The following is a 20,209-nucleotide window of genomic DNA, read 5'->3' as shown; positions in this document are numbered from 1 at the left end:
ATTTTATACAAGGCTCTTTTCGTCTGATCATTTCTGGTTGTGCCTGAATGGAGCCCAGTTTCAACCTAAGCCCAGGAAAGCTCCGTCACTCCTTATCCTCCCGCATTCCAAGTCTGCATGGCCATCCAGCCTGTGAAATGGTCTCATGCCTGGAAAAGCTTGGCATCCTTAATTGAGGGACACCTGCTTTCTTAACAGGCAGCTCTATGGCAAGGAAGTGTGCCAGCTTCGCTACCCATACATTGAATAATTGGCTGGCTGCGGAAATTGGGACACTCCGCTGCCTCTTGCTCACACTTATCTGCTTAAAATTGCTTCTACTGATGGAAGCCCCGGGAAGAAGGCAGCTCACTTATAAGAAACACCCCGGAGGATGCATGGATACATGCACACAGTTTCAAAACAAGAGTATTTACACTTGGCTCCTTTGGTTGAACAAAGGATAGAACCTTACTTGCTCTTATTTGACCCATACTCTCTGTGCAAGAATAAAGTTGGCTTTTGCTAAAGGAAAGGTATCAGCCCCAGGTTTAGCTGCAAGAAAACCGGAAATAAAATGGCTTAAATAATAGAGAATTCCATGTTTCATACATAAAATTGTAAAGATGGGGAGTGCAAGCTGGTTTGATATCTCTGCAGTCACCCCGGACCACTGCGTTCTTCCAGTGTGGTGCTTGGCTGCGCGGTCTTGGCTGGAGCCCCAGCCATCACATCATTCACCTTCCAAGCAGCACAGAGGGAAGAGGGGATGTCAAAGGACACAAGCCGGCTATTGTTTTGGGACAATTCTTGGAAGCTTCTATGCAACCCTCCTGCTGGCTAGAACTTAATCACATTTAATAACATAGGAGATGATTGGGCTACATGCTCCCCTAAAAACGGATGACTCTGTGAAGGTCAGATGGTAAAGAGTCTGCCTCCAATGCAGGAGACTCGGGTTCGATCCCTGGGTCAGGAAGATCCCCTGGAGAAGGGAATGGCTACCCATTCCAGCATTCTTCTATGGAGAATTCCATGGACAAAGGAGCCTGGTGGGCTACCATCCATGGGGCCTCATGGAGTTGGACACAACTGAATCGGACATGACTGAGCCACTAACGTACATACAAACACACACACACATTGGATTAGGAGAAATCAATTACATTTAATATCCAAAATCCCAAAATTGGATATTCCCAGGAGATGCAATACTATATATGGGTGTGTGTGTGTGTGTGTGTGTGTGCGTGTGTGCATGTGTGCATGTGTGTGTGTATTTTTCCCCCTTTTCCAAGCCCCAGCTTAATCTCTTGTGATTAATTCTAGCTTTGAACGTTTGGGTAAGCCCCTTTAAATTGAATCTGGGGAAAACCTTGGAAATCTTCAGGTGTACGTGACTTTTCCAGGTTCTCAAGCCTTGCTCTTTTCCTTACTTCGCTTAAGTTGAATAACAGTCTTTGTGTGGTCAGAGTTTACCAGACTGATGATTAGTTCCTTCAGTCATCCTCTCATTCCTCAGTGTTATGCTCCACGCATGGACCAGGAAGCTCAGTGATAAAAATGAAACCTGCCGTCAGAGAACAAGACAAGAGTCGAGGACTCTTAATATATGATCCAGTGGGCTTCTTTAGAAACTGAGGTTTTCTCTATGTTACATCCCTCTTGGGTCAGATCATGATAATCGCCTTCTGCACTGGGATCTCTTGGAGGTTAATTAGTTATCTGTATCACAGGTTGAGCCTTTTATTGAATATTTTTCTCTCTTTATCTCTGGTACATTACATGAAATTTTAACTACAGTTTGTTAAGGATTTAGAGTTTTTCCCTTCAAAAACCTAATGTCAAATGATATCTCTGTGATGACATTCTTCAGAGCAGGGAAGAAATTTTGGATTGAAAAAAACAATACTAAAAAGTAAAACCGTGTTTTCAGAAACCAAAAGATTGCCCCAATTTTTTTGTTATATGTTCCCACAGGGGCTTCCCTGGTGGCTCAGATGGTAAAGCATCTGCCTGCAATGCGGGAGACCTGGGTTCAATCCCTGGGTTGGGAAGATCCCTTGGAGAAGGAAATGGCACCAGCTCCAATATTCTTGCCTGGAGAATTCCATAGACAGAGGAGCCTGGCTGGCTATAGTCCATGGAATCACAAAGAGTCGGACATGGCTGAGCGACTGACACTTTCACTTTCTTTCTTTCCACGGTGGCCAGCCTGCTTTTTAGTAGCCTAGAGTGAACTCGGCTCTATTGGTCCAAGTGAAATCAAATAAACCGAGGAAGTACAGCATAGTGGTTAATAACTTGGAAATACTATATGGATTTTAATAGGGCTCTGGCCCCTACTAACAATTTCTTAAAACCTGTCTGAATTTTAGATTTCCCCTGCATTCACTCACAATGGCAATACCTAGTATGGGATATCGTGCGAAGTTTATGAGACAACGTAAGGAGATTACTTAGCTTACTAAGTAGTCAATAAATTGTGGACTTCCGCTGGTTGGATTCTGTGCTTCCACTTCAGGGAATGCAGGTTTGAGCCCTGGTTAAAGGACTGAGATTCCGCATGCTGCATCCAAAAATAAAATAATAAATTAGTACATAATGTATGCAGTAAATTAACTTACTGCCTGAAGTATCTAGGCAGAGGTCCGTGTTGTTAGGTATTTTCAAATCAAGATGGATTTATAATCACAATGTGTATTTTTTCCCTAAAAGTTCCCTCAAATATTCATAAAAGAGATTAAAATCATTAAGATATTAGAAATATTTTTGTAATGCATGTTTTCAATACAGACAGTAGCAACTGACTCACAACCAAAAAGGATGTGGAAATAAGCACTGCTATACTTCCTCCCACTTTCCCATTAATTATGTCATTATTTTTCCATTGTCATTCACTTTTGTTACAGCAATTTCCATAATTGTTTGGTCCTAATTATAAATTTAAATGCATTGAATTTTCACAATCAAGGAGTCTTCCACCTCCTTTGCTTCGCTTTGATTGGCTCCCTCATTCATGCATGTTTGAGAATGTCTCCTATTGCCTTTAGGGCAACTTGGCTGCATAATATTCTGGGGTCACATTTTATTCCCCTCAAAGTTTGGTGAACACTGTTTTCATATCATCTGGCATTGAGTGTTATGTTGGAGAAGCCTTAGATTAACTTGCATGTTATGTTTTCTTCTGATAATGTTATTTTTCTTTTCCTGGATGCCAAAGATTTCTTACTTAATCCTCAGTGTTATGTTATGTGACAATGCTATGTGTCAACACCAATCACTCTGAAACAGTTGTTCAAGGAACAGAGTCCTTTTTCGATCTGTAGATTCTGTTATTCTTTCAGAGCTATTCTGTATTATATACTTGAATCCTTTCCAGTGTGCTTGTCAGGTTTTTGGTTCCGAGGAACCACCTTTTCTTATGTTGAATTCCCTCCATATTCATTATCTTCTCCTTAACTTCTTTAATCACTTTGCCTTTTTTTCCTCTTTCCTCGAAAGAGTATCCCAAATCTTTGCTCTGTACCAGTCACTGAAATGTCCATTATGTCTTCAGTTTTCTTAATGGTCCCAGTTGATTTTTCTTAAAGTGGTCCTCAGTTTGAGTCTTAAATACAAGTCTTACTCTTTCATCTCAGTCTCCTGTTTTCCAGTTTTTCCTGTAATTCTTATTTTGAATTCATGCTCAAGTCGTTGTACGACACAAAGTATTCACTGGCACTGGTGGCATGCATTTCAAATGAGATTTTCTTCCAAACAGGGTTCTTCATTTGAGGTTTGCAAGCAAAACTCTGGTCTTTATTTCTAATTTTACTCTCCCCCTTTTTTTTTTTTTTGTTTTCCCATAGCATGTTTGCAGAGCCGTTGTAGCACTTCCTTTCATCTTGACCATTCGTGGGCAACTTTGTGTAGATCATCCCTTCCACACTCCTCCCCAGTCCTGTCCAGAGACAGGCGTTGAGTGTCCTACCCCACCGCAGCCTGAGGGCCCAGCAAGGGAAGAGGGCAAAAGAGTTCATTTGAAGTAGTTCTCAATAATTGGGCTCTGATTTATCCTCTCATATTCTTTTAGCTGTGCATTCCCACGGGGGCTGTCCTGAGCACAAGACTCTTTCATCTGGGAATATTGCTGACTTCACTCAGGCAATGGGGAGCTAATCCTCTTATGAGAGGCTGTTATTTCCTGTTCATTTGTTTTCCTTTTTTAGTTTTTATTTCATATTGGACTATAGTTGATTTACAGTGTTGTCTTCATTTCAGGCCTACGGCAAAGTGATTCAGTTATTCATATGCATGTATCTACTCTTTTTCAAGTTCTTTCCCCATTTAGGTGATTACAGAATATTGAGCAGAGTTCCCTGTGCTATACAGTAGGTCCTTATCCGTTTAAAACAGAGTAGTGTGTACGTATCCACCCCAAACTCCCAATTTCCCAATTTATCTCTCCTCTTAGCCTACTTTATCACCTTGCCTGTCCCATGGACTTAAACAGAACCCCATGTTTGAGGCATTAGATTAAAAGTGAGGCTCAGCAAAAGTGATTATTACGGCTTGATCCAATCTCTGAAATGCAGAGTTTTCTACACATTTATTAAGATTGTCCTGTCTTTCAAACTTTTAAAGGGAGAATTTCAGTTGGCTGCATATCCTTCTCCGTGTTTCAGCCAAGGTTCCCTCTCTCTCTCACACACATACACAAACACACACAGACACACACACACACAGACACACAGCCATGCAATTTAGAAAAGCAAACAGCTGGACATAAACCTGTTTGGGTCTTCCTAATGAATCGGAGCCTCTACCAGGGAGAGCACTTTCAGAACTGCATGGAGGGCAGCTCTGTTGCTCATGGTGTGATGTTCAGCCAGTGCACATTAGGAGCAAGAGAAGAAAACACGCAGCCCAAAGTCATAAATATCAAGGCAGCCCAACTGGTCTCTTCCAGGCTGTATTAAACCAAACCCCCTGGTGAGCTGTTTTGAGTTGCAGATCTGTTTGCAAATGAGCTTGGAGCATCCTGGGTAAACAGAGATGGTTGGTAAATTCTAGTTCACTCCACCAGTGAGCTGAAAAAACATTGGATAATATGTTATGAGTTGTAGATCTGTTTGATTGCATTGTTGCAAAGTGGGAATTGTTTTGCAACATAGATTCTTAATCACTGAGGCATCTATGATTGAATGCGTCGAAAATTGGCTGAAATTGAAAGTTAACTATACTGCAGACAGCTTATTCTGGTGTATAATTGAAAATAAATTCTAATAACTCTTCTCGAAAAAGCTGCTCAGAGGAAATTTGAAGTCCCCTCCCCTCCCCCCGCCCCGATAAAAAAATGCTTTCAAGAGGCTCTTCCTCTGCATAATGTAGTCATGAAAACAAAGCTCTCTCTAAGTCTAAACTAGTTTTTCTGTGATTTTCATTGCACTAACCAAAAACGCATTGATGCTGAACACTTGTAAACTTATTTTGTAACGTGCTTCCAAAGGCTTTATGCTGGAGAGGTCTTATCATTGCTATCTGAAGTCACTTTAGGATCATTTCGCACGAGGATAACCCAGTCTGGGGGAAAAGGGTGTGAAATTTTTTGAATCAAAGAGTCTAAGTTTGGATCCTTGCTCTAGCTTTTACTGTGTGCCATTGGTAATTCATTTTCTTTTCCCTAACCTTCTGTTTTTATCTCTTTAAAATGAGTTTAATAATGTAATCTAGTATTCTCTGTTTTGTATACTGTCAATGTGAAAAATAATACATTTACATGAACAGTATCATGTACATAGTTGGCGCTCCACACAAGGTAGAAATTACACATGGATATGTGTGCATACAAGTAAAGTCTATATACTCATTTAGCAGTCATTCATACAGTGATATCTTACTTAAATATTTACCCATCTGCCCAACCATAGGCAGCAATTCTGCAAGAGAATCAGAAGGCAATATCTAGCCCCACCTGAAATAAATATTTAACATTCTGGTTTTGGATTTGGAAAGATCAGATTTCCAATCCTGCCCTGGGTATTAGCCTCTCTAAGCCTCACTTCTTCCATCTGTAAAACTGAAATAAATAACATCATGCATTTTGTTAGGTCATTGTTACGTGTTAAATAAAATCATGCCACATAGCTGTTGTATATTAAGTTCAGCTTATGACACAATCTCCGTGCTGCTGCCAAGCCCAGTGGACAAAGAGTGGGCTTCAGGGCCAGGCTGATCCAGGCTCCTCCCCTCACAGCTGTGCAACCTTGAGCAAGCCCTTGCACATCTTCTGTGTGGCCACAGTCCACACGTCACAACACATTCTGACCCATGTCAGTTGTCTCTTGAATTCCCCTGTAGTTGGCGTTAACCTGGTTTGGGGCAGGGTAGACTTTGATGTTGCCTTTTTTTCATGGTGACTTCCTCTCAGGACACGACTCAGTGACTAACACTTTCCTCTTAGGAGGGGCCAAAAGAACAGTCCCGTCTCCACCTCTCAGCTTTTGCAGGGAACAGTCTCTGCTTTGTGTAAGGCTGTGGGTGCCCGTGTGGACCCCAGGCCATCCACTCTGCCTGCTGGTGGCCTGCCCTGACACCGCTGTGCTCAATCCCTACAGAAACCAAGTGCAATCAGGCCTCCCCTCTGTGGCTGGGGCGCCTGCCTCTGGCTGGTGGTGTGTGCAGCTCCTGAGGTTGTTTTCTCCATGGAAGGCCAGAGTATTTTCAGTGGAAAAAAATTAAAATTTAAAAAGCCACATAGCAGGGGCGACATGCCACTTGCTAGAGCACTAGCCTGGAATGTCTTCAAGGGATGTGTGTGCACGTTAAGGATGTGTTCAGGGTCTCTGCAATACCTATATCCATGTCTCCTCCCCTGGTTCCGAAACTGGGTTCATCAGACCCCCCTGTCTTCTCAGGCCCTTTCCAGTGGGCCTACTTTCCAGCCTATGCTGTCCTGGTCACCCCTGCTTTAGCCAGGCCAGCAGCTTTCCCTCCTCACCCTGTGCCTTCTGCTAGACAAGGAAGTCTGGCCCAAAATCAAGGTGTTGAACTCTAAACCAATAACTCTTCCCCTCTCACCATCATTGATGTTGAGCCTTACCTGCCCCTAACTTTGTCCTCTACCACATCCCTTTTTTCTAGTTCCTGTGCCTAAGCCACAAGAGTAAAAACAAAAATTTAAAACACTTGTCCTTAAATAGCTATTTTCCATGAAGTTTCACCTCCTGAAAGCCAAACCATCCCTGGTGGTGTGCAAGAGAGAATGTCTGGCAGGGATGTTGCAAGGATGAGACAAAAATGAAAGTGCTTGGAGCAAATATGCTCTCAAAAATGATAGACTTTTCTATTTGCTTCCCAGACTCTGATTCCAGCCTCAGCTCCTCAGTGGTCTGATAACCAAGTACCAGTTCCCCTCGCTGGCCCCTTTTCCTCAAAAGCTGAACCCCACCAGTTCAAACGGCCTCTCCAAACATAGCACAGCCTCAGTGGGGCAAGCATCATTATCTGAAGAGCATCTTGTAGTTTGATAAATCCTGGTTCTCATGCAGGGTAACCATTTCTGAGAGCAAGAGTATGGGTGCATTAGTTCATGAAATTTACCAATTATAGGAAAATTGTGCCACTAGACGTGAGTTTGATCCCTGGGTCAGGAAGATCCCCTGGAGAAGGAAATGGCAACCCACCCCAGTATTCACGTCTGAAAAAAGCCACTGGACAGACGAGCCTGGCGGGCTCTAGTCCGTGGGGATCATAAGGAATTGGGCATGTCTTAGCGACTAGACAACAAGAACTGATAAGGTTAGGCATATTGGTGTCATAGGGAAGAGTCAGATGGAGCTGAGTTTTAAAAATGCATGGACACATTGTTCAAAAGCAAGCGTAGAAAGATGCCTAATAAGTAAATCAGATGCAGAAGCTTTATTCTGGAATTGCTCTGGCTGAGATTGGGTGGGATGGCCGCTTCCCTCAAGACATGCCTCTTAAGTCGCCGGAGTTGCACACTTTTGCGTGGTTTGAAGGTCACATAGCATCTGAGGTTTGCATCAGGAAAGCTAGACCCTAGTTCCAGGCTTTGCCACCAAAAAGCTGGAGGATCTTGGACAATCCTTTTGGTCATAGTTTTACTATCTCTAGAATCAAACAGTGCGCTTCACCCTGTATGCCACATGAAAGCATGTTTAAAAGTTAAAATTTATAAGAACAGTGATACTAACAACAGCGATAACAGCTTAGACTCATGGAGTTCTTACAGGCAGTCCTCTAGAAACCTTTGCATGAATTGATTCATTCAGTCTTCACAGTAACCTTAAAAGCCTGGTCACTATTATTTTGCCCACCTGACAGGTGAGAAAACAGACACAGAGAGGCTGAGCTACTTGCCTGAGGTCACACAGTTAAGTGGTGAAGCTAAGATTTCACACCAAGCCTTCTGAGCCCACGCTGGCACTACTATCTCACATCACCTCCCTAACCCTAAGGTGGTGGTCCCAGCAGTACATGACGAGGTGTTCTAGGATGTTACCGTGCTTGTCAGCATCGAGGTAATCGCTGCCACACCATTTGTAATGTAAACCGGCTTTATAAAAACTATTTATAAAACTATTTTTTTCCTGATTTGGGGATTTCCTAAGATGCTGCTGCCCTGGAGGAGGAAATGGCAAGCCACTCCAGTATTCTTGCCTGGGAAGTCCCATCAACAGAGGAGCCTGGTGGGCTACAGTCCATGGGGCCGTAAAGAGTTGGACACAACTGAGCCCGCATGCACGCCAAGACATTGTTGACTGGTCCTTCTCTCTTTACTGATAGCACTTATTTTACAAATAAAATAGCTATTTGTGAGATAGGATTTGATAGGGGGAATGCAGCTTTCAATAAGGAAGTGGAGAGAATCTTAAAAAAAGCCATCTGCTGCCTTTTACCTCATGCTGCAAACTCCTACCTGGTAGGGCAGATGCTTGATCCTCACATTGTGGGGAACTGCAAGACCTAACTATTCTTCTGTTCAGCCAGTGGTGGAAGAGATTCTTTCCAAAGCACAAGCTTTGCCTGTGCCCCACTAGACAAAGGCCTTTCCTGACAGTCTCTGGGGAGAGGTTGGCAGCCTTTCAAGGAGGAGGGATGTGGCCAAATCCCCTTTTAGTTCTGCTGAGCCAGGAAAGATGGGAGTGTCTGCCTGGGAGAAGAGGGGAGCAGAGCAGCTCCTGTTCTGAGAATGTGTTTTTGTTATCTATCTCCTGTGATTTCGTGCTGGTTCTGTAACCTCCTTGCAGCTGGGAAGAATATAGTCTTCAAAGGGCTTCCTTAGGCCAGAAAAAGAAGTATGAGGCCAAATAGAAAGAAACAGTACTTGTTCGTGCTAGAGGGATCAACATATACAATTTATTACAGTGGCAATGAGACAAAGACTAAAAACAAGAATGTGCTCATGAAAGGCTCAGATCCATGTATCTCAGTGAAGATGATTAGCAGAATGTGAGCTTCTGGCTCATTCTAGTCCTTTCAAGGTAACTCTTGGGGAAGACAATTCCCCACTCCAGCAGAAGGCTGCCCTGCAAATGCATATTAGCTGTACTTTGGCATTGCCTGAACTTTGGGATTGACCTAATTTGCTGTTTCTTGTTAATGAGGGTAACTACCACACTGTTTAAGAAAAGACCAAAACGCAAGTCCAGAGACCAGACTGCAGGACTCTGCCTTGCAGAGGTGACTTCAATCAGGGGCTGGGACTCACCCTGCAGCCTTCCCCTAGCTCTGTATGGAAATTACCTGCAAAGCTTTCTAAAACTGGTAGATGCTCTGGTCCCACCCACTCCAGCATGATAAGTCAATCTCCAGGAGGGCCTAGAACATCAGCGCTGTTTAAAAGCTTCAGGGGTGATTCTGATGCTCAGCCCAGGTTGCACATGACTCGTACACGTGACTGCTCATCAGTCACCAAAGTCTAACTTCTGCTCACCTGCAGGTTGTGGTAGTAAACAAGTCATCTGACTTTTCCAGACCCTGAGATCAGCACCGAGTGTTCGCTCTCAGTATTAATACGAATATAAAGGGGATCACGGGAATGATGCTGCTCAAGAGACCTGAAGCAAGTGTGCACGAGAACACATGCATTCTTAGGAGCGGTCCCTCTGTCCTTGTTTGCCACCTTAGGCCAATTATTGTGTGTCCCAGTTGTCGTTACCTGGTAACTTCCCTAGTGAGACTTATGTTCTGTACCCAGATTGACATCATGACGATGAAAGTGTTGATAATAATGATGCTGATGGTGGTGATGGTGGTGATGGTGGTGGTGGTGATGGTTATGATGGTGGTGACGGTGATGATGGTGAAGATCGTGATGATGGTGGTGATGATGGTGATGGTGGTGGTGGTGGTGAAGATCGTGATGATGGTGATGATGGTGGTGGTGGTGGTGATGATGGTGATGATGGTGGTGGTGGTGGTGATGATGGTGATGATGGTGGTGGTGGTGACGGTGATGATGGTGGTGGTGATGATGGTGGTGGTGATGATGGTGATGATAGTGATGGTGGTGATAGCGATGATGGTGACGGTGGTGATGGTGGTGGTGATAGCGATGATGGTGATGATGGTGGTGATGGTGGTGGTGGTGGTGATTATGGTGATGGTGGTGGTGGTGATATAGCGATGATGGTGATGATGGTGGTGATGGTGGTGGTGATGATACAATGGTGGTGATGATGAAATTGCCCCATTTTACTAGACTAAGCAGTTCTCTGAAACAATGGGTATGACTCTGTTTGGGATGTTAGGAGCTGGTCATCACTGTGACCTTGGGTGAATCACTGTCTTTACTAAGCCTTAGTTTTTGTTGTTTTTTTTGTTCACTTATAAGAAGAGGTGTGGTAGAATAGATGGGTAGTTTTCCACATCTGTTTCACAGTGGAACCCTTCCAAAATAACTAAAATTAAAGGGGAGCTCCTCTGGCTGCACCCACCTGTTGGGACCTGGGATCAGAGCTCTCCCTTTGGGCAGTCTCACTGAGGCCAGCACGAACACTTGAGAGCACAGCAGCAGGAAGAGCTGAACTCACTGACTGAGGCCCTGTGAGTGTGTAAGCTGTCCGCCTGCCTGCCTTCACCCATGGGGAACTCTGCGTTGCAGTCACTCCTTTTGGGGAGCTCACAGCATGGATGAGAGTCATCAGTGGCCATGAGCAGAACAGCAGCTTGTAAATCACTTCAGTAGATAATGCCCACATTTCATTAAAGCTCCAATATTCTGGATTTTAAGATTTCTGATTCTTAAAATACCTCCTAAATGAAGCAGAGAAAAAAAAAAAGATTTTCTTTTAAACTCTGGACCAGCGAGCCATTTCTTGGCACAGCTTTGGAGCAACTGATCAGGTTGAATGGAGCCTGGAGAAAAGGAAGAATTGGAAAAGGAGCTCCAGGCTGCAGCCCCATCCGGAGTCCCAAACTTTTGCGAAAGTCAAAGCAGTTTAGGGGGGAGTCAGTATTCCCTTCTGGAAACTGGAGAGACCCAGAGAGTTGCTTGTCAAAAGAATAACAATTTAGGGAAGTGGGAGAACTGACTTTGCAACAGATGAAACAATATAAAACTCCAATAAACTCAGGTATCACTCTGGAATTAATGGAGGACAAATTGAATCTGCTGTTAACTTAAATACCCATCTGCTCACATCCCTGGAGCCCATAAATTTGTGGGGCTAATTAGTTGTTGCCATCCTGAGAGCGGCAGGGGGCTAACCACATTCCCTGGAGTTTTGTTACATGCGCAACCCATTCTCCCTGCCTCTTCAGACACCTGAGCTGGAGGGGAAGGGAGAGAGATGGAGATGACCCTTCCTGGAGTGGTCCAAAGAGCTTGGATGCAATAAGGTATCTTGTCTTGACCTTCCTAAAAGATGAACTTGAGAAATCTGCAAACCCATTTACATGTCCTCTACTATTTTTTCCCCAGCACTACAGCAAACATTGCTTTTCCTCATCTATCCAATCACCACCCTGGCCCCTCCCTCAGCCCCCTCTGCCGCCTGACTTGACTTCTCTAAAAGCAATCCTGTCTGTACCAGAATTGTGACGCCTTAATGTAGGCTCTTCAGCGTAATCGCTTCTTAATTAAGTCAGGCTATGGCTCAGTTTCTCTGAATCGTTTCCAGAGGGCTTAATTTTACTTCTGCTCAAAATTAATATTTTACATTTTACTCTTAAAAGAAACAAAAAAGGCTGGAAAGGAACCCGAGAAGAGGGGAATGAGAAAATGATCCAGGGAAAAAGAGAGATCATATTTCAGCCTCATTACTGAAGCGTTCAAGCCTCTGTCGCAGTTTCCAGCGAGTAATACCCAATCTGTGACATTCACTTTAGCAAAACAAAGAATGGATCAAGGTAATTAAATGGCACAACTCAGAGTGAATTAAAGGATGATTCTATCAACAGGCGACACCTGCTGATCTGACACTTTCCACGTGCCTGGTTTGTCCTGGCCATGCCTACTCTGGCGAGGGGGGGTGCGGGGGAGCCTGCTGACTCTTTCAGAGCAGGGAGTTCCTGGCTGCACCTGGGAGCGGGCACAGTCGGAGTCTGTGTGCTTGTCAGAAGGGCGGGAGGCCCAGGAGACAAGTTATGTTAATCCTCTTCCTCTAGAGCTGGCTGACTACTGTCCTGAGCCCTCCCTGGGGTTCTGCTCAGCTCTCACTGTGGACTGTGGGGCACAGCCTTGTGCTCATGTTCACCCTGAGGTTGCAGGAACTCTTTCTTCCACAAGGAGGTTCAGGGTGGCTGGTCCCACCCAACAACTCTGTCATCCATCGAGCCACTCACTGACTTCCGACTGTGGACTGGACTGTGCCCAGGTGCTGGAGCAACATCATGATTCAGAACTGAGAGCCGCCTTCATCAACCTGCAGCTCTGGGGCCACGGAACCTGGGCGGGCTGAGAGTTCACTTGCAAACTCACTCCAAGCGTGTGCATGGAGAACTGTACAAAGGAAACCTGGGAATCCTCAAACAGAGACCAGAGGTGTACCTGGAAGATAAGTGCTGCCTAAAAATTGGACGACAGGACCACACACCCACACAAAGGTCCATCTAGTCAAAGCTTTGGTTTCCCCAGTAGCCATGTACAGATGTGAAAGTTGGACCATAAAGAAGGCTGAGCACTGAAGAACTGATGCTTTCAATTTGCACTGCTGGAGGAGAGTTCCTTTGGTTGCAAAGAGATCAAACCAGTCAATCCTAAAGGAAATCAACCCTGAATATTCATTGGAAGGACTGATGCTGAAGCTCTAATATTTTGGCCACCTGATGTGAAGAGCCAACTCTTTGGAAAAGACCCTGATGCTGGGAAAGATTGAGGGCAGGAGAAGGGGACAACAGAGGATAAGGTGAGTGGATGGCACCACTGACCCGATGGACATTAGTTTGAGCAAACTCTGGGAGATGGCGAAGGGCAGGAAAGCCTGGCGTGCTGCTGTCCATGGGGTCACAGAGAGTCGGACACAGCTTAGTGACTGAGTAGCCAAAAACAAAGAATAGGACTGGCTTGGAGTTTTGCAGTATGGCCATGATCACATATGCACAGGAATTCTGCACTGCTCCCATCATCCTATCTTCACTATAAGATCAGCTCTATGGACTCTCCCAAGGACTGTGGAGCAGAGGTGCTGAGGAATCTATGCTGAGACCAAGAAGCTGGAAATGAGGTGCTGGCTCTGGCTAAACGTGTCACAAGTTAGTTGCCATCTCTCTGGGAGATTTTTTCCTTTTATCCTCAGCCTCCTCTCGGCCTTTTAGCTAAGACCAGTGATATGGGGGGGTGTGGCGGAGAGGAGGAGTTGCGGGGAGGAGAGGAGGGGTCAGGGGAGGTGGAAGATGATCAAGCACCAGTTAGACTGAGTACCTAACCAGTTGTCTAACCACATGGAACGCGTGCATCCGTGGGAACCTAGGTGATGACACCTGCGTAAGGTGATCTGTGCGACCACCTGAAACTCTGCTTCCAGGAGAGTGTGGCAGGATGTTGAGAAGCTTCATCTTAGGGCCTGTAACTGACACTGCCCAGGGTGATTCCTCTTCTCCTAGTTCGCACAACTGAATACTGGCCAGATGTCCCCGCCATCCGAGACCCATGGCCAAAATCCAGCTCCAGACCAGCAGAAGGGGGTTTCTGCTGAGTAGCATGCTCTCACCCAGGGACTGTCCAAATTCATTACTTGCCACAGATTCTTATTGTACAAATATTCTACGAGGTCATTGTGTGGCCTACCAGCAGGGCCTGGGAAATCCTTTTATATGTCAATTATCTTCATTACCGTATATATATTTTAGGGACAGACTTACTGTAAGGGTCTTTGTAGGATTTCTCAATTTTTTTTTTCTCTAATAGTTTATCAGCATGATAGATTTGTCTTAAGATGATGAAAGATACATTTTCCTTTTGCCAATTTTAATAAGAAGGGACATGAATTTTTTTCCCCTGAAAAGGAATTTAGGATGGCAATAAGCCCATGTATGTTCAGGTGCTTTATAATGGGAGCTGGGGTCTCATCATTTATCCCATTTTGTGTATTGTTCCCAAACGCTCCCTCTGCAGGGGAAAGACTTGAAAGATTGCCAGACGTGTGTGCTGCCAGGCTTTCCCCGGGCTCCGGTCTGGGGTTTCTGAGCTCTTGTCCGTATGAAAGGTACCATGGACTGAGCCCATACCACATGCCAGGCCTTCCTTCAAGCGCTTCATTTATAGTAAAGAAACTTCACAGAGATCGCAGGAGGTGATTGCTATTATTAGCCATTTAACAGTTAGGAAAATTGAAGCACAGAGAGGATAAGCGACCCCCTAAGGTGATAAGAAAGTGGTGAGGTCTGGTTTCAATGACAAAGCCCCATGCTCGAGTCCCCATCATGCTTTGGAGATGAGCCTACTTTCTGTCCTCAAATGTGCTGATTCTTCTCAGCCTTTCTACAAAGCATGGCGTCCTGCCGCATCAGAGCCCAGTGGCTGGAGAGATGGCAAAAGACGGCAGGCAATCTGGGGAAGGTGTGAAAGAACATTCCATCTCAATCACGACTTTCAAGTTTAGACCTACACAGTAAACAGGGAAAGCCTTCTCTACCCTCAAGCCCTGTCTTCCTCTCTTTATAGTCACCCAGTTTTAAAATTCGCCTCTTCCAAGAAGCCTTCCTCCAATGATTTATTTTGGTGTTCTACTTCTTAGGTATTTAGGTCTCCAGGGCTAGATCTGTAGGTACTTTTGGATTACTCAGCTCCTTAATTTATACATAATGATACAGTTGACCCTTGAACAACATGCGGATTCATCTGAAATAGAGCTTGTGGTAGGTCTTCTGTATCCACAGTTTCTCTTCATCTGTAGTCACCACCAACCATTGACTGTGTCGTGCAGAAGTATTTACTTTTGAAAGATGTGTGTGTACAAGTGGACCCATGTAATTCTAACCCATGTTATCCAAGGGTCAATTACATTATGTCTTAAAAATATGTATATATGTTTCCTATTTCCTCCATTGGACTGGAAGCTCCTCTTAGGAGGGTCAAATGTTCGGTCTCTTGTATGATGCTCCCAATAGGATCTTGGATAGGTCTGTAGACCCTAGCTTGTATAGGGCACACAGAATGGATAAACAGCTAATGTTGGGAATTGGATCGTGAGCTTAACATCACTCTACAACCTCAAAAATGTCTGTGATGTCTACCATTGCAAAGAGATATACAAACCTTAGAGCGGAACTGTTAAGAGTATGACTCCCCAAGACTGGAATTTTCCTGATGCTCCAGCGGTTAAGACTTCACCTTCCAAAGCAAAGGGTGCGGGTTCCATCCCTGTTGGGGAGCTGAGACCCCACACATAACACAGAAGCAATATAGCAACAAGTTAAATAAAGACTTTAAAAATGGTCCACATCAAAAAAAATCTTTTTTTTTTAAAAAAAAAAAAGAAGCTCCAAGACCAAGCAAGCTCAACTGCAAATGTGTATGTACAGAGGCGTATACTAAAAAGTGTACCTAAACAGGTCAGCACGGAGAAAGAGACAAGCATGAAAGTTTGTTTTATGGGTAGGCTTCAAGGGGCAAATACACAGTGATTATCTAAGACTGGGGTCAGCAAACTCTGGCCTGTGGGCCAAATCTGGCCTGCCACCTGTTTTTACGATAAAGCTTTACGTGAACACAGCCCGGCTCATCCTATTACATGGGACACAGGGCTGCTTCACACAGCCTCAGCGGAGCCCAGGAGTGAGGCAGAGACTGTGACTCCAAAGCCTCAATTGTACTGCACAGCCCTCTCTGTTTCTATTTCTGACACACGCAACTTCTAAACTTCACATGGAAAAAGAAAAAAAAAAAGTTCTCTGAAAATCCGTTTTTCTCCCCAGACCTCAACCTATTTCCTTTTCCTCTTCCAACTATCAATTTGAAAATATGTCCAGCACTTCCACTCCTGCAAATCAGTTATTTCCACAGAAAATGCAGAGCCATGGTCTATTTAGAAGCAGGTTTTAGATGAGGTTCCAGATTTTTTTTTTATTGTACTCTACCTTTTTATAGTACATTTTAGCATAAATGATACTAGAATTCTTTGTGTATTGTCTCACACTTAGAATCGCTCTGCCAAATCCTTCATTTTGGCAGAGACTTCTATGGTGCGTGTGATAACCATCAGACGGTCCTTGACACCTCCAACCAGACTGTTCGGTGAGAAATGGAAAAGAAACAAACTCTGAAGGGGGCTTCAAGCTCAGCATTTTCAACATTTGGAGTTTTGTTTCAATTTCAACCTACTATTCCCAGGAAGACATGTTTCCTAGTTTTCTGTATTGATTTTTATATTATAGAAGAAATACAAGGATATGCTGCTTCTGGGCCATGTTCACACTATCACGTGTTCACAAAGGCATGTATAAAGCCCTAAGCCCTGAATTACATGGAGACAGGAAACGTGGAAGGGGACATGTCACCAAGACACTGCTCATAGAGCTCCCAGGACGTAGGCTGTGCATAGGAAGTTTAGCCTTCCAGCCCACGCTGGAGAACTCTGGGCTAACGCATCTTAAATCTCACACGTTTATCGGTAGGATTATATCCCCTACCAACCTTCCTTAGCTAAAGGTCAAGTGGATCTTGGAGAGGGGTCTGGAAATAGCCAGGCATGTCCTTGAAACGCAGAGGCATTTAATGCAGGGAAAATACGACCTCTGGGCAAAAAGAGAAATTCACAGCTTACTGTAAACTTGAGAGGCTCATCATTAAATGTTCTCTTCCGTGCATGGGTGGACTTCAGAGGGTCATTAGAAAGTGCTGGGAGGACAGCACGGTGCCTCCCCAGCCTTCGAGAATGGCCTCACGGTGGCAGCACACTGTGTGTGGGGCTACAAGGTCCAGCATCCCAGGGAAGATGCCTCTGGGGGAGCTTCTCAGCTTCTAGTACAGGGAAGGGCAGGCAACAAAAAACACCATGAGGGGTTAGCCACCCCACAGACAACGAGCATCTCCGGTCTGCTAGCACTTGTTGTACGTGACCTCTTTAGTGCTCGCCAAATTTCTGAATTCTGTAAATCACCTCCGTTTAATAAATGATTAAATTAAGCCCTAGTAGAGAATCCCAGGGACGGGGGAGCCTGGTGGGCTGCCGTCTATGGGGTCGCACAGAGTCGGACACGATTGAAGCGATTTAGCGGCAGCAGTGGAATCAGTTTGTCCAGAAACATATATTGGATCGGCCAAAAATGTCATTTGGGCCGTTTGGGTGTTTCTGTAACATTTTATGGAAAAATCAGAATGAACATTTTGGCCAACCCAATAGTTCGTACGTGATGGAACAGGACACAAATTCATACCTGATTATTATTTTTTCTTTTAACTACATCATCCTGGGTAGAAATACTAGCATCCCAAGCTGTCTTGGGGAGCAAAGCTAGGAGGAAACTTTGACTTTTATGTAGCTTATAGATAAGTTTTTTTTTTTTTTTTCAACTCACTAGAAATGATTATTTTAACACGTACTTTAGGTAATTTCCTGTGTGTCCCAGGCTAAGTACGGCTCAGGACCTAGCTTCTCTTGGTGGCGTATACTCTTCACAGTCCACCTCTTTGTAATAGTAACATGCCTTAACCATCAAATGAGGAAAGGAGATGGCATGGAGGTGTGGATGGTGGCATGTAAATCCCACCTCACTCCTGACTTCTCTCTGTACTTTATTTTACAGCATGAGGCATAGGACCCAAGAGGTGTTGGCCGTTTCTCTTGGAGACCTTCTGAGGGATTATTCATGAGCTACTCTGCGGTGCAGAAGCTGTTCAGGGACAATAAGACATTCCCAATGTCGGGAGAGTGTTGGTCATTTCCTGGTGTCACGTGCCTGCTGCTTGGAGACAAACTGACCACCTGTGTTCAGATTAGCATTGCCCTTCCCTCTGTGACACAGCAGTGGGAGACGGAAAGATCTCTTTCCCTAAATCCTAAGTAATGATGATAGTAATTAAAACATTGTGCATGCCACCAATTAATGATAAGAAGGAAGCTTACTTAAATCAATTAAATCTAAAAAGTATTGCTTTGATAACTGTATCTGAGTATAGGGTGGAGCTTTCAGAAATAGAATGTTATGGGAGGTTATGGTTATGGGAGGTGGGAATGGGAACAGATACTGAATGGGCTGAGAAGTGGTCTAAGCATTCTCAAGCCCCTGTCAGTACCTGGAGAGAGCTCCATGATTCATAATCTTGAAATGCATAGGCAGATAATTGCCTTAATCACCACAGAAACATGGCTAAAATGTACTGAAATAAGCCATGAAACTCATTACAAGATAACAAGATTCTATCTACTCTCTGAGGTCACATTAGAGCTTTAAGGTCAAGGAGTTAATCACCTCGTTCAGTAAAAGCACCAAAGATAAGAACCTGGGTGTGTGTGTGTGTGTGTGTGTGTGTGTGTGTGTGTGTGTGTGTGTGTCCAGTACAATAGAGACGGCCAGGTAGGTGAAAAGTAAGTGGATGACAGTCTCAAGATAACCAGTCATTTTGTGCTTCCCTTTTTAAGCTCTGGAGCAAAAACATCAGGGTGTTTGCTTTGCAGAGTTAGTATTCCCTAGACTGCTCCCTTCCCATACAGACCACGTAAGCTGTCAACAGGTCAACAGTGGAGTTGGGCCGTGGCTTTAGAATCTGGACAACCAAATTTCTTTCCCGTTGGCCTGATGAAGTGCACCGCAGGCTGTTTTACAGGAAGGGGTCTTACCCATCACCTACGTTTACCTCCGAGTCTGTCAGATGAGAGAGATAATGTTCAGGCAGGTGCAGGGCTGTCCAAAGTCCTACCGGTTGTTCCAGGTATAGCACAACTACAGAGGCCATGCAAAGTGCAAGCTCTTTTATTCTACTAAGAGGTCAGGCTCTCGCAGAGGGGAAGGCACAGCCTGCAGGCAGCACAGGTCTTTTCCTAAAGGTGAAATCTCTTCAATCCCCAGCAATGCAGTGAGCATCAGATATGAAGGGTGAAGTCTCATGTCTTCACACACCTCAGGTGTGGCCTTCGAGTTGAGTCGGTTAAACCTGGCCCAGGGGTGGTTGTTGCTCTTGCATTTTACCCTCATCTGAGGCCAGAGGTCCTCAGTCCTCTCTGCAGGCCCTCAACTTACCCCTGCCCACCACTCTTCTGCAGAACTGATGAGCAGCTAGACTTCTACATCCAAGTAGAAGACTAGATGCAGTCTACATTGAAGACTAGATCCCTTGGTTTCTAAGTAAAGACTGAAGAACAGCAGCAAAAACAAAACTGCCAGAAGGATGTTTATGAAGATAAAATGAGATTATGAGCCTGATTCACAGAACATTCTCAACGAATAGTTACTATTGTCATCATCACCATCATTGTGATCGTCACCATCATTACCACCATTATCATCATCAGTTTCAAAAGGGCTGGATTGAGGAATGCTAGGGAAGAGTGATTGACTAGCTTTCATCACTGCAATGGCCTCATTAAAGGAAACAGGCTTAAATTGCAGCAAAAAAAAAAAAAGAAAGAAAGAAAGAAAAAGAAAGAAAAAATCTAATCTTTTAAAAATAAAATTACTGGGAAATTCTGTTATTTACCGCCAAGGAAATATCTAAAATCCTTCTGGGATGATAAATGAGTTATTTTTTGGAGCCAAGAGGTAACTCCAGTGCCAACTCTGAATGTTTTTAGGCATTTAGACACCATTCATCATCAATAAATTACATGTAAATTTAAATCTA

General features: G+C 44.3%; 1 protein-coding gene across 4 annotated transcripts in view; it reads left to right on the top strand.

Moving 5' to 3' along the window:
- Positions 1-20,209, top strand: part of NTM (neurotrimin) — a 964,897-nt gene that overhangs the window by 257,055 nt on the left and 687,633 nt on the right. The gene's annotated exons all lie outside the window — the stretch shown is intronic.

Source organism: Ovis aries, chromosome 21, assembly GCF_016772045.2.
Source record: "Ovis aries strain OAR_USU_Benz2616 breed Rambouillet chromosome 21, ARS-UI_Ramb_v3.0, whole genome shotgun sequence".
Lineage (NCBI taxonomy): Eukaryota > Metazoa > Chordata > Mammalia > Artiodactyla > Bovidae > Ovis > Ovis aries.
The sequence above is the reverse complement of the archived record's forward strand: the minus strand, read 5'-3'. Positions and strand labels throughout refer to the sequence as shown.